The sequence below is a fragment of the Quercus lobata genome, chromosome 3, assembly GCF_001633185.2.
Source record: "Quercus lobata isolate SW786 chromosome 3, ValleyOak3.0 Primary Assembly, whole genome shotgun sequence".
Taxonomy (NCBI): Eukaryota; Viridiplantae; Streptophyta; class Magnoliopsida; order Fagales; family Fagaceae; genus Quercus; species Quercus lobata.
This window is the reverse complement of record NC_044906.1, coordinates 31156460-31180238: the sequence shown is the minus strand read 5'-3', so window position 1 is coordinate 31180238 and position 23779 is coordinate 31156460. Positions and strand designations below refer to the sequence as shown.

General features: G+C 39.3%; 1 pseudogene; it reads right to left on the bottom strand.

Annotated features, from left to right (window-relative positions):
* Positions 1-23779, bottom strand: part of LOC115982064 — a 107694-nt pseudogene that overhangs the window by 76595 nt on the left and 7320 nt on the right.

Sequence of the window (23779 nt, the reverse complement as noted above, 5' to 3'; positions counted from 1 at the left end):
GTGAACGAGTCTCGAGGGGGCATTTGTAAAGAGGGAAAATTCCCGACCTATTACAAGTTGACACGTCACATTATCAAGTCCACAAAATACAGCCAATTACAAAGCACCACGTACTACTACTAGGTTTTGCTATCACTATTCAAAAGCCAACAGAAATTTGCCAAGTGTCATGCAAAAACCAATCACACATCAGCACGTGTAAGCGATGACACAAGCAGCCTCGCACGTGTAAGCGATGACACAAGCAATCCTGCATGTGTAAGCGATGACATAAGCGGACCAATCAGGCTATGACATGTGTCACCAATCAGACTCCGCCACGTGTCGCTCACCCACCTCTAAACTCCTATAAATAGAAGCCTTCCTAAGGCATTTGAGGGAGAGACCAAGCCATCTGAAGCACTCAGAAGTACAGAAGCTTTGCAAGAATCAAGCCTCAAAGCCTTCAAGAACTTCAACCTCAAAATTGGAAAACATTCGAAGCAGAATCATCCAAACCGTCTGCCTAAATCCTAAAGTTTGCGGGAATCAAGCTCAAAGGTCCGAAAACATCAACAAATCACAAATCAGTGAAGCTCTACGGATTCAAGCCTCCAAAGCCCCGAAGAACTTTCACCACAAACCTTCAAATACAAAGAACATTCGAAGAGGAATCATCCAAATCATCTTCTTAGATCTCAAAGTTCACTGGAATCAAGCTCAAAAGCCTCCAGAAACCTCAAGAAATCACAAATCAATGAAGCTCAACGGATTCAAGCCTCTAAAGCCCCGAAGAACTTCCACCACAAACCTTCGAAGACGAAGAACACACGAAGAACGCGAAGAACACGAAGAACGTGAAGAACAAAAGATTTCCAACAAGCTCATAGCCAGAAATTCATTGTAATTTTGTTCCAAAGATCTTTGATCCATTCTTCAGTCAAATTGAAGTACATTGGGTATTCAAATCAAAATCACATTACTACAAATCCAATCAACAAGTCTTTTAAGGAGATCGAATCAGAGGATCACTCTTTTGTAATTTCAGAAAATTGTACCACACAATCATCAATACAAATTCGCATTTGTGAAACTATTTTACTTGTTTGATTTATTTCGAACGAGAAATTTAGTCGTCTACAACGTCTGCTCCTGATGATAACTTATTATCATCAGACCAAGACACCAATCAGTTTTTGGTGTAGGCGGGGATTGAACCCCAGATCTCTTATACAATCATCAGAGACTTTACCAGTTGAGCTACTTAGTGTATTATTTAATACAATGACAATGGGTTGAGTTTTGTCATTTAATTTAAAGAATTTTTTATAAGAACAATGAAAAATAGATAATGACAACTTCTTAAAAATTAAAAATGTTGTACAAACTTAATAAAATAAAATGGTCACACTTACCCACGTTGACAATAAATAATAAACTATCTTGTAATGATTTTAAAATATGAACACTTATAGAAGAAAATTTTAAAACTTCATATATTTGCCTTTTTTTTTCGATAACTCAATGTATTCAAGTTCTTTTTTAATTAAATTTTGTGGGTTTAAGTTTCTTAATGACCCCTCTGAGCAAAATTCCTAGAGTCGCCACTGATGTTAGCACGGTAGGGTGGATCTGTTCTCTTCATTAATTAGGTTTAAAATAATGATACTTTACCAAAAATTTATATAAAATAAAATAAACATTTGCAATAAAAATGGCCCTCTAGTATAAACAATTTGAACAATAAGAACAAAAATAAGAAACGTGTACCTGATTGCCAATGATGAGAGGCACGACGTCACCAACTACAATGTCATATGCAGAGATCTCAAATCTTCTGCCACCTCTAATAATCTGTGCATGCGTATGTTCAAATTAAATCCAAAAGGAGATGAACAAAAAAAGAAGGGGGGGATAACAATGAATGATAGAGCACATAGAATCGTAGAAACAAACCTCCAGATGGATATTTCGCATCTCTTCGTTTAAACTTTGGAACTGAATATATTTTATATAATTGGTTATCGCTGTAGAGGAAACAACTTTTAAAAAATTTATAAATTAAAAAAAAAAAAGAAAAAAAAAAAGATAGAGATTAATAATAAAAGAGTCAATAAACACAGAAAATTTAACATTTTTTTTAATAAAAAAAAATAGCAAACTACAACAATAACGAAAGGTGCAAAGGTGTCATTTAATAGCAAACTATAACAAATAACAGGCATTCAGATTAAAACTTAATACATCAACTACAGCAATAACGAAAGGTGCAAAGGTACAGATTGGGAATTTAGTGTTCCGGCTAAACCATAAATTGGTGAATAAAACCATAAAAGCTCTCTTAACGAGTTTGTTGTCCTTCCCGGCAAAACACAGCCAGCAACCCAGCATCCTATTTCTTGGAGCAAAAATTTTACAAACACATAAAAAATCATAACTACCCACATGCATAGATTGTGAATGGCGAAAAAAAAATTGTTGGTTTATGTAAAAGTGATAAATAGTCAATCACAGTCTGTTACATAAGATAATTTTGACAAAAGTTGCAGCTTTTGGAGCAATAAATATAAGGACCAAACAAACTTCTCAATATTTTTTATGGAGTATGTCATCATTTCCGTTGTGCAATTATTCCGGAGGTTAAAGATGGGTGTATGTAACGGGAAATTATTGTGTACTCCCGGAATACCATAAATGTGTACTCCCTCCTCTCACATGAATGGTGGATCCCACTAATTAAATTCATGGTGGGACCCACCATTCATGTGAGAGAAGGGAGTACGCATTTATGGTACTCCGGGAGTACCTAATAATTTTCCGTATGTAACATCTAGATTGGGAAGTAGTAAAAGCTAATAAATAATACACTTTAAACTTAAAGTGGTTCGAATCATTGTAAAAGGCCAATCAATTCCATTGTAAAGTTAAACCTTAACCAATGCCCCATAACACTATTTAGTCAGACATTTTTCATAACTGATGAGGTGAGAGGTGATAAATTGTAATTTGTGTGCAATAAAAATAATGTTATATTAACCACAACCTGTTAACTTAACAAATTATGAAAAAACTTGTAAAATTTGTTGTGCATGTTGGATTGTTGAACAGTAAATGGATCAATTATAATGATCAATCACAATTTTTTTTTCATGCCAAAGGAGTTGGGTGCTATGGAGCTTTGTTTTTTTGAAATTGGGATTTTTTTTTTTTTTTTTTTTTTTTGAGAAGATTGAAATTGGGATTTTGTCCTTGAGGCAATGAGGCGTAAAAGCTGAATATGTGTGAATGGGTGCATTTGTGATAGTGTGATGGTATAATTTTTGTTTTGTTCTTGGGGTTTATTCTATTTTATTTCTCAAGGCTTGGCTAGAGTCTTGGATGGGATTTTGATAGACTTGGTAAAACTGGACTTGACTTATTTATCTAATTCAAGATATTTTTACCCGAAGTAAAAACATGTCCATCCAACTCGATCCGTTTCAATTTTGGGTCAGGTTGGATCAACCTACAGGTTCGACTAGTTGGCCAGTTTTTTAAAATATTTTTATATAATAATAATAATAATAATAATACCAAATGGCCAAATGAGACCATTCAAAATTGACAATTGGCATCAAACTCACAAAGTGTGATTTCTTTCAAATGCTAGCATAATAGTTTAGTATGCCACATTATTATTAAAAAATAAAAATAAAAATAAGAAATACCTTAAACCTAAACTTAAACGTTTGGAATCTCATTGTCTTTGTCTCTACTTCTCAATCTCACACTCAAAACTCATCATCTCGATTCTCACACAATGATGCCTCCTATAGCACACTTGTCGTGATCCATGTCATTAAGGATTTGTGTGTGTGTGTGTGTGTTATTTTATGGTGATGATATAATTAGTGAACTTTGGATTGTATAAAATCAACTTAAAAATCTATATATTATTTAAATTTTATTTATAAGTATTTTTTTTATTATTCAATCTCTTATTTGTATTGACAAGAAAACAAAGATAATATAATCATTTTTATTTACTTCTTTTGCATGTGAAAAAATACAAGTTGACTTATAACTTAATTGATCCGACCCACTTGCAACCTATTTGACCTGAACCCGATTTTGACCCTAATCCAACCCATTTTCCAGGTTAGGTTTTGGAAGAGTGGATGTTGGTACTTTTGGATGGATGGGTCTAGTAGTTGGAGTGAGAAAGGAACGTGCAGGAGGTCACTGAAGAAGAGATCGATGATAGCTATTGGTGATAGAAAATAGGGCAATAGGATAAAAAAAAAAATAACACTTGAAAAAAAAATTAAGCAAAGGGAAAATGAAATTCAAGATGTAGTTGTAGCGTATTAAAACTATGTCATTTTGAGATAATCTCAGCATTTAATTGACACTTCATCACCAATTATGGGTGAAAGGGCTTAATTCTAAACCCTACATAAAGTTAGGGGACAAAATCAAAATTTTAAAAGACAAAATCTTTATGATCCTAATTTTTAAGGGTAAAAATTGCAATTTAATCTAAAAATAATACAAAGAAGAACATAATAAATTTCCACTGCAGCATAACAACCTTAACACATTCAAAGCAAGCTGGACATGTGTGAATCCAACATGTTAAAATTAACCTCAACAAATGGAACAGATGAAAGAATCGATTCAATACCTCTAACGACAACGATGAGGATAACTGCAATAGCAATGCCCATTCCTCCATACAATCCACCCGGTAAACCCTAACAGAGAAATGAAGAATAAGACATACTATCTTGAGATAAATAAACCATCAACAAAATGCAATCTTTTGACAGAAAAAGGTAGAACAAAATGCAATCTGAACCCAATATAAAATGAGTGAGGTTCCCTACAACACTACCCCACCTATTTCACACTTTCTTATCTAGAAAGAAAATTATGATTTAAAAAAACAAAAAATCTAAGTGAACCCAAGATGAGGTCTTAAATCTTGACCTTGTGAGCCATACATGGTTTTCGAGAGGGGGGGAGGGGGGAGAACTAACTATGCCTGTAGCACCGGAGTGCTTGTTGAATTAAGCCAGTATAGATGAGGACATGGTGGAACATGTGCTGATGAGGACGTAGGATAGATCAGAGGGCTTGTCATAGAGGAGCTCAGTTGGTGCGGGAACTAGAACTGGATCCAAGGAGTTCTAACTTCTAACAAGTAAAGAAGGCTCCAAAGCCTGAGTTGAAATTTCTTGGTGACAGTCTTTTCATCAAAGAACTCGTTCAATCTCAACTTGTCACGTGGCACACAACCTCTCTCCTCCTTGACAACATAATCATCTTCATCAAAGATTAGAGTGTTGTAAGGGTGGAGTTTTAAACTGTTTGGATGGAGGAAAAGGAGAGGGTCCGTAAAGGGTTTAATGAACCTTATTTAGATGTTCTTTAGGGAGAGGGGATAGGAAAAGGGTTTGAGGGGATTTTGAGGGGTAAGATGCCCCTTCAAACCCCTCATTTTTAATCTTCTAATTAGGAAATTTGGCAGGGAAGGAGAAGGGAGGAGTTTCACCAGTATTTAAAATTTAAAAAAAAAAAAAAAAAAAAAAAAATCTAACTTTGTAATTATGATATTAATTTATATGATCATTCCCCTCTCCTCTCCTATCTCTACTTCATTGGGGAGGAGAAGGGAGGAGTTTCACTTGTATTAAAAACGAAACAAAAAATAAATGTCAACATTGAAGTTATGACATCAATTTATATGATCATTCCTCTCTCCTCTCCTATCCCTACTTCATTGTTAAAACATCTAAATAAAGAAGAGGGATATCTATTCCCCTTTCCCTTGTTTAATTTTTTAAACATCCAAATAAGGAGAAGGGGTAACCATTCCCACACCTCCTTCCTTCTCTTCTTCTCTTCTCTCCTTTCAAACACACTGTTAGGGATTTGAGATGTGGACTAGTAACTGATTAGGGATAGAAAGGCACTAAGAGGAATTGGCAATTAATTTAGTAAATATAATTATGCAAGGGCAGTTTTTTCGTTTAGCAATATGAGGAACTTAACATCAAGATGGATAATGGGGTTGCAATTTGCAAGAGTTTTGTTATAATTTGGATGATTTTTTTTTTTTTTTTTTTTTTTAAGAGTTTCAAGTTATGGCGTCCCTTCTGATGATTTCTCTCTTTTTCATTAGACCAAAACATCAATCGATTTTTGGTATAAGTGATGATTGAACCGCAAAATCTCTCATTCAACCATCAGAGACTTAACCAGTTAAGCAAACTGGAACCCACATTATAATTAGGATAATGATTGCATGATTTAATAATTTATGAGGTAAATTGCAAGTACCCCAATTCTTTATGGTGCAACTAAACCACATAATAATAACTTACAAATTGCAAAAGAAGGTATCATATATGCATTGTGATGCCTCATATTATAGATTTGGTGGAATTGATTCGATTGTATTATATGAGTGTGTGTTGTGCAAGTTTGTGCTAGGTCCCATGTCATGTTTACAATATAGAAAGCAATTATGAGAAGGAATAATTGAAACTTGACAATTCTCTAGATGTATAATGCATTGCAAATATGACTAACGTTTTTCTTGAGTCGTGGATGTTAGCTTTACATTTTTTCATGTTTAATTTAATTTTTAGTTTTAGTATATTTTGTTATTTTTGAATGGTAAAAAATTTAGGTTCATGTTTGGAAGTGTTGTTTCTACTTGCTCGCTGTGGCTGTTTAAGGGCAATTTAGAATGTAAAAAATCCTCCATGTATATTTTTTGTGATGTAAAAAATCTTTTGGCAATTTTTTGATGGGAACTTGTGACTTTGGGCAGGATGTAAAAAATCCTTCTTGTGAATTCAATTTAAGTATCTGTTTGTGGCTATGGCTGTTTGGTTTTGAGTTCTGATTTAGCAAGAAATTGTGATTTTGGGCAGGAAGTTGTGATTTAGCCAAGAAAAAAAAGAAAAAATAAATAAAAAAACACAGCTATAGTCTTGTTTTCAAAAACACAGCTATAAGTCCGAAGCCTTAGCCACGGTTATAAACGCAGCTCAAAGCGAGTCTATAGCCGCGTTTTTAAAAACATGGCCAAAGGCTTCAGGGCCTGTAGCTACGTTTTTAAAAACGCGGCTATAGACCCCTCTTTCAGCGACATTGGAAGAAACTATAGCTGTTTCTAAAAATGCGGCTATAGATCTAAAGCCTTAGCCACGTTTATAAACGCAGCTATAGGTCGGGGTCTATAGCCGTGTTTCTAAAACCGTGGCTATAGGTCCTCCCTTTAGTTGCGGTTACAAAAACGCGGCTATAAGCCTATTGCTATGCTATTTAGGCCGGTTTGGAAACGCGGCTTTAGGAAATGCGGCTATAGACCCGTTTTTTTGTAGTGCTAATATTATGTCATTTGGCTCAAAGTCACTAAAACATTACATGACCATAATAAGGACGCTAGAGATTTAAATTTTATGGTGTTCAAACATCTAAAAAAGTTATTGAATTACAAATTTTTCTATAAATTTTAGTTAATTCTCTAACAAAATATTAAAAGAAAATTATTCACATTTTCAACCAAAATAGACAAAGCATACATAACTATTACAAGAGTGTGTATGTGTGTATATCATTTTGTGACATGAATTTATACAATATCACTTTGGTTCTAAGGTCAACCCACCCTAGGGAAGATTTCTGGCTTCGTCCCCCATTCACATTCAATGTGGCCTAAGACACATGCTACTTATGTAGCATGGACGTGTCTTCTCGTTACTAAACCAACTACACAGCCAATTCCTTGCATTTATCAACTCAAAATTCCAAAATGCAACGAAAAGCTAAGATTATTGTTTTGCAGGGAAACAGACAGCAGGAGCAACATAAATTATTATTTATTGCATAAGACCCTCTGAGATTGATAACATTCTAATGCAATAGAGAAAAATGCCTTCACACCCCCTGAACTTTTAAGGTAGTTGCCAAAACACTTCTTGAACTTTTATTTTGGCCAATTTAATCCACAAACTTTATATCTCTACCAAATCAAGACATCTGTTATTAAGCTGTTTACAAAACTATAGTTAACCCATATGAGAGTCACATGAACTTTGAAAAAAACAAATCTAATTCTATGAATCTAAGTTTGATCGAGAGAGAGAGAGAGAGAGAGAGAGAGAGAGAGAGAGAGAGAGAGAGAGAGAGAGAGAGAGAGAGAGAGAGAGAGAGAGAGAGAGAGACGGTGTAACCAGACTCACCACAACATCTTCTCTTTGACAGCCAACCACCATTGTGCTTGTTGTCATCTTCCCGTTGGTATGTTCTTTTTTTCTTTTTCTTTTTCTTTTTCTTTTTCTTTTTCTTTTTCTTCTTTCTTTCTCCTACTCTCTGTTTTTCTAATCCTTGTGCCAATCTCATTCTTGGTTTGGTTTAATTTTCGAGGTTTGGGGTTTATGTGGATCCCTATGACTATTTATGAAACAAACAAGTTCACAAACCCATTCGTATACTATTTGAAAGACCTTGACCGACCAACCAAAGAAGGCTTTATATTCCTTGGAACCCAAACCTATAGGATCTCCAAGTGGACACGGTGAGAAGTGCAAGTAGTGATTTTCGTAGGAAAATTTTGCATTCTCTAACAAAAAGAAGAAGACAAAGGTTGGCTAAGGCTTCGCAATCATCCTCTTCCTCAGTGTAAGAATATAGCTTAGTCTAGCGTAGCCCATCAGGTTTAGCCCAATATACTGTACTTGTAGTATATTCATATTACTTGTACTTCACACATACTTAGCTTATATAAAACTCTATATTATACAATGTTATTTACATAGAATATACATCAATATACAGACTATTCAGTCCTTCTCTCTCCCATTTTATATTCTTAACATGGTTTCAGAGCCAATGCTCTGACTTTTTGGCACCTGTGGTCTTCTCCGACGTATTTTTGCTGCCCTCGCCTTCGTCTAGTACCCACTGTCAAAAGCGAGTTACCGCCGTCAAACCCATAACCTTTACAACTCTCGGATCTAGTCCTTCTATTCATCAAACTGCCAACCTGAAGGCATGGATTGATTGATTGGACAAACCCGAGTTAAACCCAACCAGAATTAACTCTATCTGGCTTCACACGCTCTCCCACACGCCACCTAAAGGTTCGGTCTCACAGAAACACGTGCCCACGTGCCGTCATGCACCACCGCCCTTCTTCACGCATTCTCTCGCACCAGACACGCCGTCACACACACCATGCGCATTACACACCATACACGCCATTCACTTCTATGCTGCCACGTTAGCCCTAGTAACGTCAACACACATCATCACTGTGACATCAACCTTAGTGATGTCAGCACACGTCATCACTGTGACATCAGCCTTAGTGACGTCAGTATCTGTTGATTGTTAACTTTAATTGCTCAATTGACTTTGACCACCGCCGTTGACCGAGGTCAAAATTTTTCAACAGAGCCTATCTTACTCAGTTTTTCGTGTAGATTCTGATTTTGGGTTCTGCTTCTTTGTTTGATGTCTCTAAATCCCTTTTTTGGTTATTTTCTTCATTATGGCTCAACAAAACGAATGAGACGTTATACGTCTTATCACTATTATCTTGGATGGTATCACTAGCTATTATGCATGGTCTCAAAATATGACTATCTTTCTCAAGGGTCGCAAACTATGGCGGTATGTAACTGGTTCGATTCCCAAGCCAACACCAATACCTATGTCCAGAGCCACAACTGATGTTAATGTCTCCAAGACTACTATTGCAGAGGATGATTATGAAGCACTCCTAGAGGAATGAGAGAGTATTCTGAGGACATTGAGTTCTTTGCCAAATATCAGAACCATCGTCGATTTATGCATTCCATGATGGGTTTCCGTGAGGATTTTAAGCCTACTAGGACTTCTCTGTTTAACCGGTCTCCTACTCCTTCTCTTGATACTGCAGTCAAGGAGCTCATCTCCAAGGAGAACGGTCGACCTATTTATCACATGTCATCCTCTAACCATGTGTTAGCTACACCCTCTCCTCCCCATAGCCTCCCATTGCTGCATTCACTGCTCCTCCATGATTAACCTTTGGGCGTCCCACCTCTTAATCTTCCAAAGGTACTTACTACGAGTTTCGTTATGCCAAGGGCCATGATATCTCTATTTGTCGCAAACTACAGAAATTCATGCAAGAGCAGAACAAAGCTCCTCCTCCTCGAGTAGCTACTATGTGTCCCTCAGATCTATCGGTTCCTATAGGTCCATCTTTGGCTTCCTCACCTACTACAACTGATATTAAAGCAGTAGTTCAATAAATTTTACCCTAAACTTCCACTGTCCTTTCTATCACCTTAGGTAAACATTCTTGATTTTTTGATACTGCATGTTGTAACCATAAGACCCCTGATGAATCACAATTCTCCGATAAGGCACCCTTAGCACATCCTATCTCTATTTACACTACTGATGGAATTCCTATGCCTGTTAGACACAAAGGAATAATCTCTTCTCCTAGTTTATCCCTTAGTGACACTTTTCATATTCCAAAGTTGTCCCTCAATTTTCTTTCTGTTGGTTAACTTTGTGAATTAGGAGTAGATATTCTATTTACTAATCATGGTGTGGATGTGCAGGATCCCTGGACGGGTCAAGTGCTTGGGATAAGCCATATGGTTGGGCATATGTTTGAGGTTCAAGACTTGAAGATTCATTTACAAGTTGTTTCTACTGCTACTACTACTGCCACCCTCTCACCTGATTTATGGCATGCTCATCTTAGTCATACATCATTATCTCGTCTTCAATTGTTAGCTTCTCAAGGTCATTTAGGTTCAATTCAGTTTCTAAAATTTGATTGTATTTCCTGTCATTTTGGCAAATAAACAAAATTGCCCTTTAATAAGAGTGACTTTTTTTCTTCTGTACCTTTTGATCTTATACATTCTGATATTTGGGGTTCGGTACCCGTTCCCACTGAGGGGGGATCTCGATATTTTGTCATTTATGGATGATTTTTTCTTGATATACCTGAATTTATCTGCTTCACCATAGGTTTGAACTTGTGTCCATTTACCAAACATTTCATAAAATGATTGAAACACAATTCAATCACACCGTTAAGATCTTTTGGTTAGATAATGCTCAAGAATATAATGATAAATCTTTCTTATCCTTTTTAGATAGCAATGGTACCCTCCCTTGCCAGTCTTGTCCTTACACCTCTCAACAAAATTGTCGTGTAGAACGAAAACATCGTCACATTCTTGATGTTGTCCGTACCCTTCTCATTTTTGTCTCTATTCCTGAGCACTTTTGGGGTGAGGCAGTACTCACTGCTGTTTACACCATTAATCATATTCCTTCATCGACCACACATAACAAATCACCCTTCAAGCTCCTTTATGGTCAAATCCCTAACTACTCCTCTCTTAGGGTTTTTGGTTATGCTTGTTTTGTCTCTCTTCCTCCTCATGAACAGACAAAGCTCCAGCCTCGTGCTTGTCTCTATTGCTTCCTTGACTATGGTGTATCCTAAAAGGGATTTCACTGCTATGATCCCATCACTCATCGCCTTCATATCTCCCGTTATGTTGAATTCTAGGAACATAGTCCTTTCACAAGTCTTCAGCAATTTCCTAGGTCCTCTTCCTCAGACTCTCCCATTTTTACTGATCTTTTCCCCCCTCTTTATCCTAAACTTGTGGAGGATTCTTCAACATCAACTGCCTCTCCAAACAACTCATCTCCAGTTTTGTCCCCAACACATGACCTGCCTATCTTGGATCCTATGGCACCACTGTCTCCTGAGCCTCCTGTGGGTCCTGACCTTCGTCACACTACTCAGGTAAGCGTTCCTCCTCCTTATCTCACTGATTATTACTGCTCTTTCGCTCTTGCCACCCTCTATGAGCCTCACACCTATCGTAAGGCCCATGCTGGCCCTCTTGGCAGCAAGCTATATCTAAAGAACTAGATGCCCTTCACAAAAATCACAATTGGGATATAGTTGATTTGCCTCCTAGTCAGTCTGTAGTAGGCTGTAGGTGGGTTTACAAGATCAAGACCAAGGCTGATGGATTTGTTGAATGATACAAGGCTCGCCTAGTTGCCAAGGGCTTTACTTAGGAATATGGCATTGACTATAAGGAAACATTTGCTCTTATTGCTCACCTTACATCTATCAAACGTCTTATTGTTGTGGCTGTCGTTCGACGTTGGCCTCTTTATCAGATGGATGTGAAGAATGCTTTCCTTAATAGAGATCTCCAAAAAAAGTGTACATGCAACCACCCTTGGCTATACTCACTCAGTTTGTCAAGTTCGTCGCCTTTGCCATGCTCTTTATGGCCTCAAGCAGGCTCCTCAGGCTTGGTTTTGAAAAGTTTAGCTCAGTTGTTGCTCAGCAGAGTTTCACTTCAAGTTCTCATGATACTACTCTTTTCGTTTGAAGATCCTCTGCTAGTATCACTCTTATTCTTCTTTATGTTGATGACATGATTATTACTAAAGATGATTCTACAGGTATCCGCTCTCTTCAACACATCTTTAGTCAACATTTTGAGATTAAAGATTTAGGCACTATCAGCTATTTTCTTGGGCTTGAGGTTACCTCATCCTCTAATGGATACTACCTTTCCCAAGTTAAATATGCTTCTGATCTTCGCTCCAAAGCCGATATCACCAAAAAACAGAACTGTTTCCACTCCCTTAGAGTACAATGCCAAGCTCACACCCTTGGATGGTAAACCTATATCAGATGTTACTCATTATCGTTAGTTGGTTGGTAGTCTGATTTATCTCACTGTCACTCTCTCAGATATTTCACATGCTGTGAGTATGGTTAGTAAGTTCATGGACGCCCCTCGTTCTGTCCACTGTGCTGCTGTTCTTCGGATTCTCCGATACATTAAGGGCACAATTTATCATAGTCTTCACTACTCCTCTCGGTCTTCTCTCAAGCTCCGTGCTTATTCAGATGCGGATTGGGTAGGTGATCCGACTGATCGATGCTCCATCACAGGTTTTTATTTCCTGTTGGGTACTTCTCTGTCTCATGGTGTAGCAAGAAGCAAGACGTGATTTCCCATTTCAGTACCGAGGTTGAGTATCGTGCTCATGCTGACACTACCTACAAGCTTGTCTGGCTTTGATGGCTCTTAGCTGACATGAATGCTCCACAGCCTATTGCCACTCCTCTTTATTGTGATAATTATAGTGCTATCTACATTGTTCATAATGATGTATTCCATGAACGCACCAAGCACATTGTGATCGACTGCCACATCACTCGCATCTCAAGAAAGGCAATCTCCAATTGTTCTCCATCTCCTTTGCCTACCAACCTGCTAATATCTTCACCAAAACTCACGCCTGATCGTCTTAGAGATCTGATATCCAAACTCCAGTTGGCTTCCTCCTTACCACCTCGAGTTTGAGGGGGGACTTTAGTATATAGCTTAGTCTAGCCTAGCCCATCAGGCTTAGCTCAGTATACTGTACTTGTAATATACTCATATTACTTGTACTTCACACGTACTTAGCCTAGATAAGGCTCTCTATTGTATAGTATTATTTACACAGAATATATATCAATACACAAACTATTTAGTCTCTTTCTCTCATTTTATATTCTTAACACCTAGAGAATCCAAAATTAGTGTTCTTTTGTGCAATTTCTATTCTTATTTAATTGTATTGGTTTGCGATTAATATTTCATTCAAAGCTAAAGAAGAGTTAGAGAGTAAGATAAAGAAAAAGATGCTCACATAAACTCCAGCGTGGGAGCGAAGAATGGTGGTAGGCTGTCGACAGCACATAAGGACAAAGAACTTCAGCACTGGAGATAAGATGTTGCGGTGGGTCTGGTTCCATAGTCTCTCTCTTCTCTCTCAGTCATACTTAGATTTCTCTTCAATTTCCATCAGTTTTCAAATTCATGGGATTAGATTTGTTTTTTAAAGTTAACATGACTCTCACATGGGTTTAACTGTTAGTTTGTTAACAGCTGACTAGCAGAGTTCTTGATTTGGCAGATATGTAAAGTTTATAATGTAAATTGGCTAAAATAAAAGTTCAAGGGAATGTCTTGGCTACTACCTTAAAGTTTAGGGAGTGTCAGAGCATTTTTCCCAATACAATATAATTAGATAACCAGGAAGTTTAATGTATTTAATTATGCCCAGCCAAGCTCACCTGTGTCTTTAGATCGAGTGCCAAAATGATCGCCGCAGCCACTGTCAATGTGATTAGTATGAATTGCCACCAAGCTTCCCAAAGAAACATCTACGAGACACCAAGATAAATACGATATAGCTTATATTCTCTTCCTTAACAGAGGAAAAGGTAATAGCAGTACCAAAACAAAGAGTGTTGAAGGATCAAATTGGAAATGAATTTTACCAAAAATCTCCTTCCTTTTTTCCTAGGATTTGTGTTTGATCCAAACGCATTCCTCCTCTTCAGTAAATCAGCGTCATCTCCTTGAATCCCTTTCTCTAAGTTTGTATTTAATAAATCTGATAGCCCTTGAACCTGATGTATTTAACGTAGAGAATTAAATAATATGTAATATTACACTTAACTAGTATATATCATCGATAAGAAAATCAATTCAAGAAAACATAATTTAGTGTCACACTTGCCCCTCCATACTGCTGCAAAGCTGAAACATTGTGATCTCTCACAATTAAAGCAAGCTGATCTTGTCCAATTGCAAAATCACCACTTGGAGGTAGAGGTGGTTTAGAAGTTCCTTGTTAATCCAATCATCCACGCCACAAGAACACAATTAAAAAGTCGTGTTGCACCGAAAGTCACAATTGAAAATCAAATAGTTTATATAAAGATATTCCAGCACAAGAAATAAGATTACCAACAAAAAAAAAAAAAAAAAAAAGTTCACAAGAAATAAAGCTCATAGTAGAAGTACCATTTTCTCCCTCCCCTGCCGCCTTGAAAAGATAATCAGCCTAATAAAACCAATTAATTTCATAAATTCAAAGATATATTCCAGCAGAACACTGTAATAAAATTAGGCTTGAAGGATTGTATTACTCAAATAGCTTGAGGATTTGCTCTCACAGTCCTTACCATTTGCTTCCTTTCTTCTTTCAGTAATCGACGAGAAGGATTTTGCTGCAGCCCTGCATGCTACAGATGTAAAAGATGAGTCAACCCAACTGTAAAGAAACAGTGTCTTCAAATGAAACTGGGGTGAGTTGAACAACCATGACCAATTATTCAATCTATTTCCCATTAGGCCATTACTGCCAAATACAGTACTTGATGAAAAAAACATGAGCTTTCTAGTGCATGAGGATCAGCCTAGACTTCGTGTTGGGTGCTTGGGTTCAACTTGACTAGGTTCGAGTCAACCTCAATTCAGGTTGAACTAAAATGGATACAAAATTTATGACCCTTACTCGATCTTATCGGCTTGGACAACCTAGTACTCCGTATTATTTATGCTTTTCACATGCAAAATAAATAAATAAGAAATTTGAGCATATTCTTTATCACTCTCTTTCAATATAAATAAGATAGAAAAAAAAAAAAAAAAAAAAAACCACACAAGTAAATAATGAATAATGAATAATACATAATCTTATGTTTATAGTTCAAAGTTCACTAATTTAATAATTTCACCCAAAAAAATTCAAATGCCATAGGCCAAATATCAAAATCAATTGTGCTACAAGGCTTGGCACGTGTTATAATGCAAAACATGAAATATGGTTAATAGAATATTAACTAGCATTTTAAATTTTCAAAATTTATAAAAAAAAAAAAAAAAAAAAAGTTATGATAGGATTACGCATGAGTTGTGTAGGGATAGTGTTTGTTTAGACCTAGTAATTTAAAATAGTTAAAAGAAAATTTTAACGACACTAATATCTCATAGGATTAATTAACACTAAAAACAAATCATATATATTTTATTTTTAAAAATTTTGCATAATTTAAAAAAGGTTATAAACCGTGAATTAATATAGTATTTCTTTTAACCATTTTTATGTAATAAAGATGACTAAAGAGAAATTAATAAAAAATCGAAAAAAAAATAAAATAAAGAGTAATTGGGAGAAATATCCTCTCGTATGAATAGTACACTCCATGACTATAAGTGGTGAAACTCACTATTACAAGAGCATAGGGAACATTAATTCTAGAATACTGAATAATTACTATGAGAAATTACACTTTACTCACCTATAATTTGCTTGAAAACACTTTATCTATCTGTAATCTAAAAATTGACACTTTACCCATCTGAGGTTAACTTCATTTGTCTCTTGTTACTTACCTCCGTTAAAAACAGGGGTCGATTTGTATTTTTGTTACCCTTTTATGTCTCTCTCCTCTCAAAACATAAAAAACTAAAAATTCAAGGGAAAAAAATACCTAAAAGCTAAGTGTAAGGACACGATTTTGTGACGAACCTAAACAGTATTGGGTTCGTACGTAAAAGGCCCAGACAATATGATTTGTAGAGCGTGGATGTAAAGAACTAGGTTAACTGTAGTATCTACCTCCAAGATTTACTCTCAAGCCCGTTCAAGGTTTTAAAGTTGGTATAATGAACGTTTTTCTTTAGTCATTAGTGCAACTCTCTCTCTCTCCAGTTTAAGTCTGTTCTTCTCTTTTCTTTTCCTCCCGATCCCCTTCTTCATGTTCTTCTTTTAGTTTATATACTCCCCTTTGCGCTCCATCCTCGCCGCACACGTGTAGGTTGTGTCCGGAGGATTTCTTTCTGTCCCATCTGGCACCTCCTGGAACTTCCTATGGGCAGCTGTAAGGCTGCTTCCCTACTGTTCAGGTATCACCTCCACATTAATGCGGCCAGAGAGTTGGTTGAGAGGTCATTAATGCGGAGGCAGCTGTGGTTTCAGATATTTGTTTGCCTTATCTTTTTCATCTTTAGTCGGCTACTCTACCCTTTGAGATGACCTAATTCTGAGATCTGATCGCAGCGAGACCACGTCCTGATCGTCCTCGGACGCGATCGTCCTCGAACGCGTACTGCCGAGGAGCATGGTGTCCTCGGACGGGTATACGGCCTCGGATGGGCCACTGGCCCAACAATCCTGAACCAATTCTGAATCCTATGGGCCTATTAATCGAACGATCCCCACAATAGCCCCTCAAAATCCTACTTTTCGACTCCTCAGGAGAAAGGGTGGATTTTGACGTCATAAGCCTGCACCTGTGCGCATTTTGGGGCATGCCCCTGACGCTTCAGCACCCCGATTTTGGCAGCATTAAATTCTGACAACTCCCTTGTCTCCCACGTTCGACGGTGAGATCCAAATCAAACGGTAGGGGGCTTCTCTTGTTTTGTGAGCGGGAATTTCACCGCTCACAATCTTCACATGACTATAAAGGCGCTCCCATATTGAACCTGCACCTTACCCTTAATGGTTACGTGGTTCCAGAGCTTATACATTGAATCTGCCTTCTTCCAGTCTTCACTGTTCTCCTGGCGACTACAAATAATCGTGCGTTGTCCGAGGTCCTTCCTTTGAACCTGTAAGTCCTCTTGAAGCTTTTACCATTTTTATTCAAAACCAAAAAGTTTGTTCTCTACTAAGTCTCTTTAGAAAAATGGGGAAACAGAGGAATCCCTTTCGGTGTCTCGTTGACTCCGAGGAGGGTATTAGAAACTTCCGCTCTAAGTACAATATCCCACCAACGGTAGGGATGAGGTATGCATCCCAAGGGGAGTGGGTTGACGCCAGGCAAACTGGGGAAGTGGTTATCCCCATGATCGCCTTTATTGAAGGCGGGATGACCATCCCCATGGGTAGTATCACTAGGGGTTACCTTAATTTCTTTAGGCTATCCCCCACCCAATGTGCTCCCAATATGTTTAGGGTTCTGGGGAGTATAGACGCTCTGAATCAGAGAATGGATCTAAATCTATCCCATCACGACGTGAACTGGGTGTACAGCCTTCACCGCCTAGCTGACCAGGACTATTATCTTAAGTCGAGATATCCTGCAGTAAGGCTAATTCAGTGCCTCCCTACTTCAAATAAGTACCTAAAAGAGGATTTCCTTATTTTTTCTGGGGAATGGCATGATGGTCTACTTTGCCCGACAGTAGAGGGAACACCAGGTGGGTGCGAAGTTATAGGCCTATGCTACTTAGCTCGTGAACACATTTTACTTACCTTTATTATTTTCGTGTCTTACAACTTTAACTTTAAAATTAACGGTTTTGCAGATAGACGCTACACGAAGCCCAATCTCAGATTAGTCAATAAAGCGAGCCTAGACAGGTTATTGAAAGCTGAAATATACGTGAACGAGGCTGATGGTCAGCTACGGGCAGCACATTTAATTCTTGGCTATACCCCCCTTTCTTTTGGCTTTCAGGCGCCGAAGTGCATGATTAGGGCACGCGATCCTCGGCTTCGCCGTATCAGTGTTGCCTACGAAGGGTTCATTGTTCCAGAGGGTATTCCACTTCCCAAACACACACCTCTCACAGAGCCTCTTTTCGTGGCCAGCGTCTCGGCGGGGCCTTCTTCACCCTCACCTTCCCTCAAGAAAAAGGGAACCAATAGGAGAAGGAAAAAGGGAAAAAACAAGGAAACCGTTGTAACAGTATCTGAATCCACGGACGATTTCGAGATTTTCGATCAGCCCACAAGCCCCGAGGAAAGTTCTGACGTGATGGGGGTACAAAGGAAACCCCAGAAAAGCTTGATGGAGCTGATAGGAGGTCAACAGGGAAAGTCTGCACCTGCCCAAACAATACCATCCCAGGTTTCACCTCTTCCAGCCAGGTCTCCTCCTCCAGTTCCTCGCCACCCTCCTCGATCATCTCCGCAACCAGCGCCGCCCAGCGCTGCCGAGCAAGAGAAGCGCAGAGAACAGAAGGGTAAGGGGGTGGCAGATGCGAGCAAATCTCGTCCCACTCGAGAGGAGGATATCCAACGAGCTGCAAAGCAGCAGAAAACTAGGCACCCCGCTACGCGGGGCCAAGAGAAATCCGATTCCCCACATCCCGATTCACAAGCATGGCTGTCAGTTCCTATGCTCGGTGGGGAGCCCCTGCGAGACGATGCCTCGATAAGGGACTTTAACGGCGGCATTGGGTGTCATGTGGCCTCGGCCATAGAGGAGGCCTTATTGCTCCCAAAGAATATGGCTGAGCTAAAGAATGTGAGGAAGAATCAACTCATCCTTGACAATAAACGATATTTGGGCATGGTGAGAAGCTGTCTTTTACACTGTTCCACTCTATGACTGTTACTAATGCGCACTTTTCATTAACTATAACGCTAACTCACCCCCCCTTATTTTTTACAGATCATCTAAAATACCTTCAAGCTAGATGAGATGCTCAATGCTTGCTCCAACCAGCTAGATGGTGAAAGGAAAAGAAGGGTAATGGCTGTACAAACCTTGTCCAAATCTGAACAGGATCTAACCGACGCAAGGAAAAAGCTACAGGTCGAAGAAGAAGCTCGCAAGAGTGCTGAATCGACATCAGAAGGCTACCAGAAGCAGGCCGAGGAACAAGCTAAGCTTCTGCGCGAGGCGAATGCCGAGCTGAAGAAGACTCAGGAGCAAGTTCTTGTTCTTAAGAAGCACCTAGAAGAAACTCAGAGGCTAAGGGAGAAAGCTGAAAAGCTCAAAGAACAAGCCGAGGAAGCGAAAATCAAGTCCGAACAGGCAATGAATGAAGCCGAGCAGAGGGGCTACGAAATTGGGATAGCTGAAACTGAGAAAGCTTTAAGAGCCGAAGTTCCGGAGGTGTGCCGCATCTTCTGCGCGAGAACCTGGAGCGAGGCTCTTAACCGTGCCGGGGTTGAAGCCTCATCTGAACTACGTAAGCCAGAGAACATATATTACCCCGAAGCGATACGCTCCTCGGCCCCTCAACCATACCAGGTTGATACTCCTTCCCCAGCTATTAACCCTAATGAGGAGGTTTTGCCACGCAATTCCCCTCCAGGAGCTTCCCCAAACAAATCCACCACTGCTTCGAAGGCAGAGACGGTCTCACAGGGTTTTCAACAAGAATTGGACTCCACAGTTCAATCAACTGGGGGCATTACCAATTAAAATTAAAAAAGTAGAAACTGTTTTGTAATTTTAAACAGACACTTAATATAGGACTTTCTCGCTTATTTTCTTATCATTCTGATGGCTCTAAGTTATCTTCACACTTACTTACTTTGTCGTCGTAACTTTGTATGGGTTCATTTCACCCACCTTTTTCATTGTACGTCAATCTTGCATTCGAAGCTCTCTCTTTCTGACTCCTTAATGAATGCTCATAGGGCATTATTTTCACCAAGTTTATGATTTGGAAAACTCATCACCACTCTATTTACCATTTAATAATTCAATACACCACTTAGCAGGTCAATTTCTACCGAGTTTGTGGTCTGAGGATTTGGCATAACCTAGTTTCTGTTTTAACAATTCAGTACGAATGATAGGATGTTAATTTCCACTAAGTTTGCGATCCGAGGACCTGGCATAACTTAGTTTCTGTTTAACAATACAACATGAATGATAGGATGTTAATTTCCACTAAGTTTGCGATCTGAGGACCTGGCATAACTCAGTTTCTGTTTAACAATACAACATGAATGATAGGATGTTAATTTCCACTAAGTTTGCGATCCGAGGACCTGGCATAACTCAGTTTCTGTTTAACAATTCAGTATGAATGATAGGATGTTAATTTCCACTAAGTTTGCGATCCGAGGACCTGGCATAACTCAGTTTCTGTTTAACAATTCAGTATGAATGATAGGATGTTAATTTCCACTAAGTTTGCGATCCGAGGACCTAGCATAACTTAGTTTCTGTTTAACAATTCAATATGAATGATAGGATGTTAATTTCCACTAAGTTTGCGATCCGAGGACCTGGCATAACTCAGTTTCTGTTTAACAATTCAGTATGATAGGATGTTAATTTCCACTAAGTTTGCGATCTGAGGACCCGGCATAACTCAGTTTCTGTTTAACAATTCAGTATGATAGGATGTTAATTTCCACTAAGTTTGCGATCTGAGGACCCGGCATAACTCAGTTTCTGTTTAACAATTCAGTATGATAGGATGTTAATTTCCACTAAGTTTGCGATCTGAGGACCTGGCATAACTCAGTTTCTGTTTAACAATTCAGTATGATAGGATGTTAATTTCCACTAAGTTTGCGATCCGAGGACCTGGCATAACTCAGTTTCTGTTTAACAATTCAGTATGATATGACAGGATGCAAAATTTACAGGATGCATATTTGACGTAAGTTAAAAGAGAATATTTGAATTAAAACTTCTTTACTAGTAATAATACCTTCTGAGATTATTTACATTCCAAGGATGGAGTACAGGTTTTTCATCTAGGTCCTCTAGATAGTAAGCCCCTATTCCTGCTACAGAGGTAATCCGATATGGTCCCTCCCAATTGGGTCCCAGTTTTCCCCAATTTGGATTCTTAGTGGCCCCCAGGACTTTTCTCAGCACCAGATCTCCTATGGCTAACGGCCTCATCCTCACATTGCTATCGTAGCACTGCTTGAGTTTGTGCTGGTAGTAAGCTAGCCGAACCATCGCGCTCTCCCTTCGTTCTTCAATCAGGTCTAAACTTTTTTCCAACATCGCATCATTATTACTAGAAGAGAATGCACTAGTCTTCAACGTTGGGAATCCAGTTTCCAGGGGAATAACGGCCTCGGCTCCATAGGTCATGGAGAAGGGAGTTTCTCCCGTCGAACGTCGGGGTGTTGTCCGATACGTCCAAAGCACATGTGGTAGTTCTTCCACCCATTTTCCTTTCGCGTCGTCTAGTCTCTTTTTAAGCCCATTGACAATGACTTTGTTAACAGCTTCAGCCTGTCCATTGCCTTGTGGATAAGCTGGAGTGGAATATCTGTTTCTTATTCCCAGTTCTGAACAGTATTTCCTAAAGGCATTGCTATCGAACTGGAGCCCATTGTCCGAAACAAGAGCTCGTGGGATTCCAAATCGCGTAACAATGTTCTTCCAGACAAACTTTTTCACATCTACGTCCCGGATGTTCGCCAAGGGTTCAGCTTCAACCCATTTAGTAAAGTAGTCTGTGCCGACCAACAGGTACTTCTTGTTTCCTATAGCTTTAGGAAAAGGGCCGACAATGTCCAGCCCCCATTGTGCAAAGGGCCAAGGGCTTGAGAGAGGGTTAAGAACTCCTCCGGGTTGGTGGATATTCGGGGCATATCTTTGACACTGATCGCATTTCTTAATGTACTCCTGCGCTTCTTTCTGCATATTCGGCCACCAATAACTTTGCGTTAGTGCTCGGCATGACAGGGACCTTCCTCCTATATGGCTTCCACAAATGCCCTCATGCAACTCTTCCAGGATTGATTCTGCTGTCTCAGGAGGCACGCAGAGCAAGTATGGCCCAGAGAAGGACCGTCTATATAGCTTTTTATCCTCGGATAACCAGTACCGAGGTGCTCTCCTTCGTATTTTCTCAGCTTCCACCTTATCTTCGGGCAACACGTCACTGTCGAGAAATTTTAATATAGGGTCAATCCAGCATGGCGTCAAACTAGCTTGACGAATTTGGCAAACTTCCTTTTCTGGTGAAGTGGGAGTACGCAAGTCTTCGACGATAATTACCCGAGGGAAATTTCGTACTGAGGAGGTGGCAAGGGTCGCTAAGGAGTCAGCGTGGGTATTTTCACCTCGTGGAATATGTAATACGTCAAAAGATTCGAACTCTGTTCGCATATACCTAACCCGGTTCAAATACCCTTGCATCCTTGGGTCTCTGGCCTCCAACTCTCCAGTCACCTGGCCAACGACCAGCTTCGAGTCCGAGAACAGTTTCACCGCCTTTCCACCCATTTTATGGACCATGCTCATTCCCATTATCAGAGCTTCGTACTCTGATTCATTGTTAGTAGCCGAGAACCCTAATCTTAGTGACTTCTCGATGATAACCTCTTCGGGAGATATCAGAACCAATCCCAATCCAGCTCCCCGTTGGTTTGCGGCCCCATCCACGTATACCTTCCATACCGGCCCTCCTAGCGCGGATATCACGCCAACCGATTTTTCATCCATGTGATCTTGATTCCTACTAACTTCCTCAGGGCACTCAGCGAATTCAGCTACCAAATCGGCGAGAACTTAACCCTTCACAGAGGTGCGGGGCATGTATTTGATGTCAAAAGCACCCAGAATCGTTCCCCACTTGGCAATTCTGCCGGTATAGTCAGCACTTCTAAGTATGGATTTGAGAGGCAATTGGGTCAAAACAACTACAGTGTGAGCTTGAAAATAGTGCGGAAGTTTACGTGTTGCATGGACGACTGCCAGTATGGCATTTTCTAACGACAGATATCTCACCTCGACTTCATGGAGGGATTTACTTACATAATAAACTGGCCTCTGGACGCCATTGTCTTCTCGCATCAAGACGAAACTGACTGCGTGAGGAGCTACCGCCAGATAGGCATACAACACTTCATCCACTTCAGGGCTAGACATGATCGGCGGTTTGGATAAATAGTCTTTCAACTACTGGAACGCCTCAGCGCACTCCTCGATCCATTCGAATCCCTGCCACTTATGTAACAGACGGAAAAAAGGACGACACCTTTCAGCCGACCTGGAGATGAATCGGTTCAACGCAGCAGTCATCCCCGTCAACCTCTGCACTTCCTTTGGATTTCGAGGCGCTTGCAAATCGTTAATGGCCCTAATCTGATCTGGATTCACCTCAATTCCCCTATGGGTCACCATGTACCCCAAGAATTTCCCGGAACCTACACCAAAGGAGCACTTCGAAGCATTCAGGCGCAACTTATG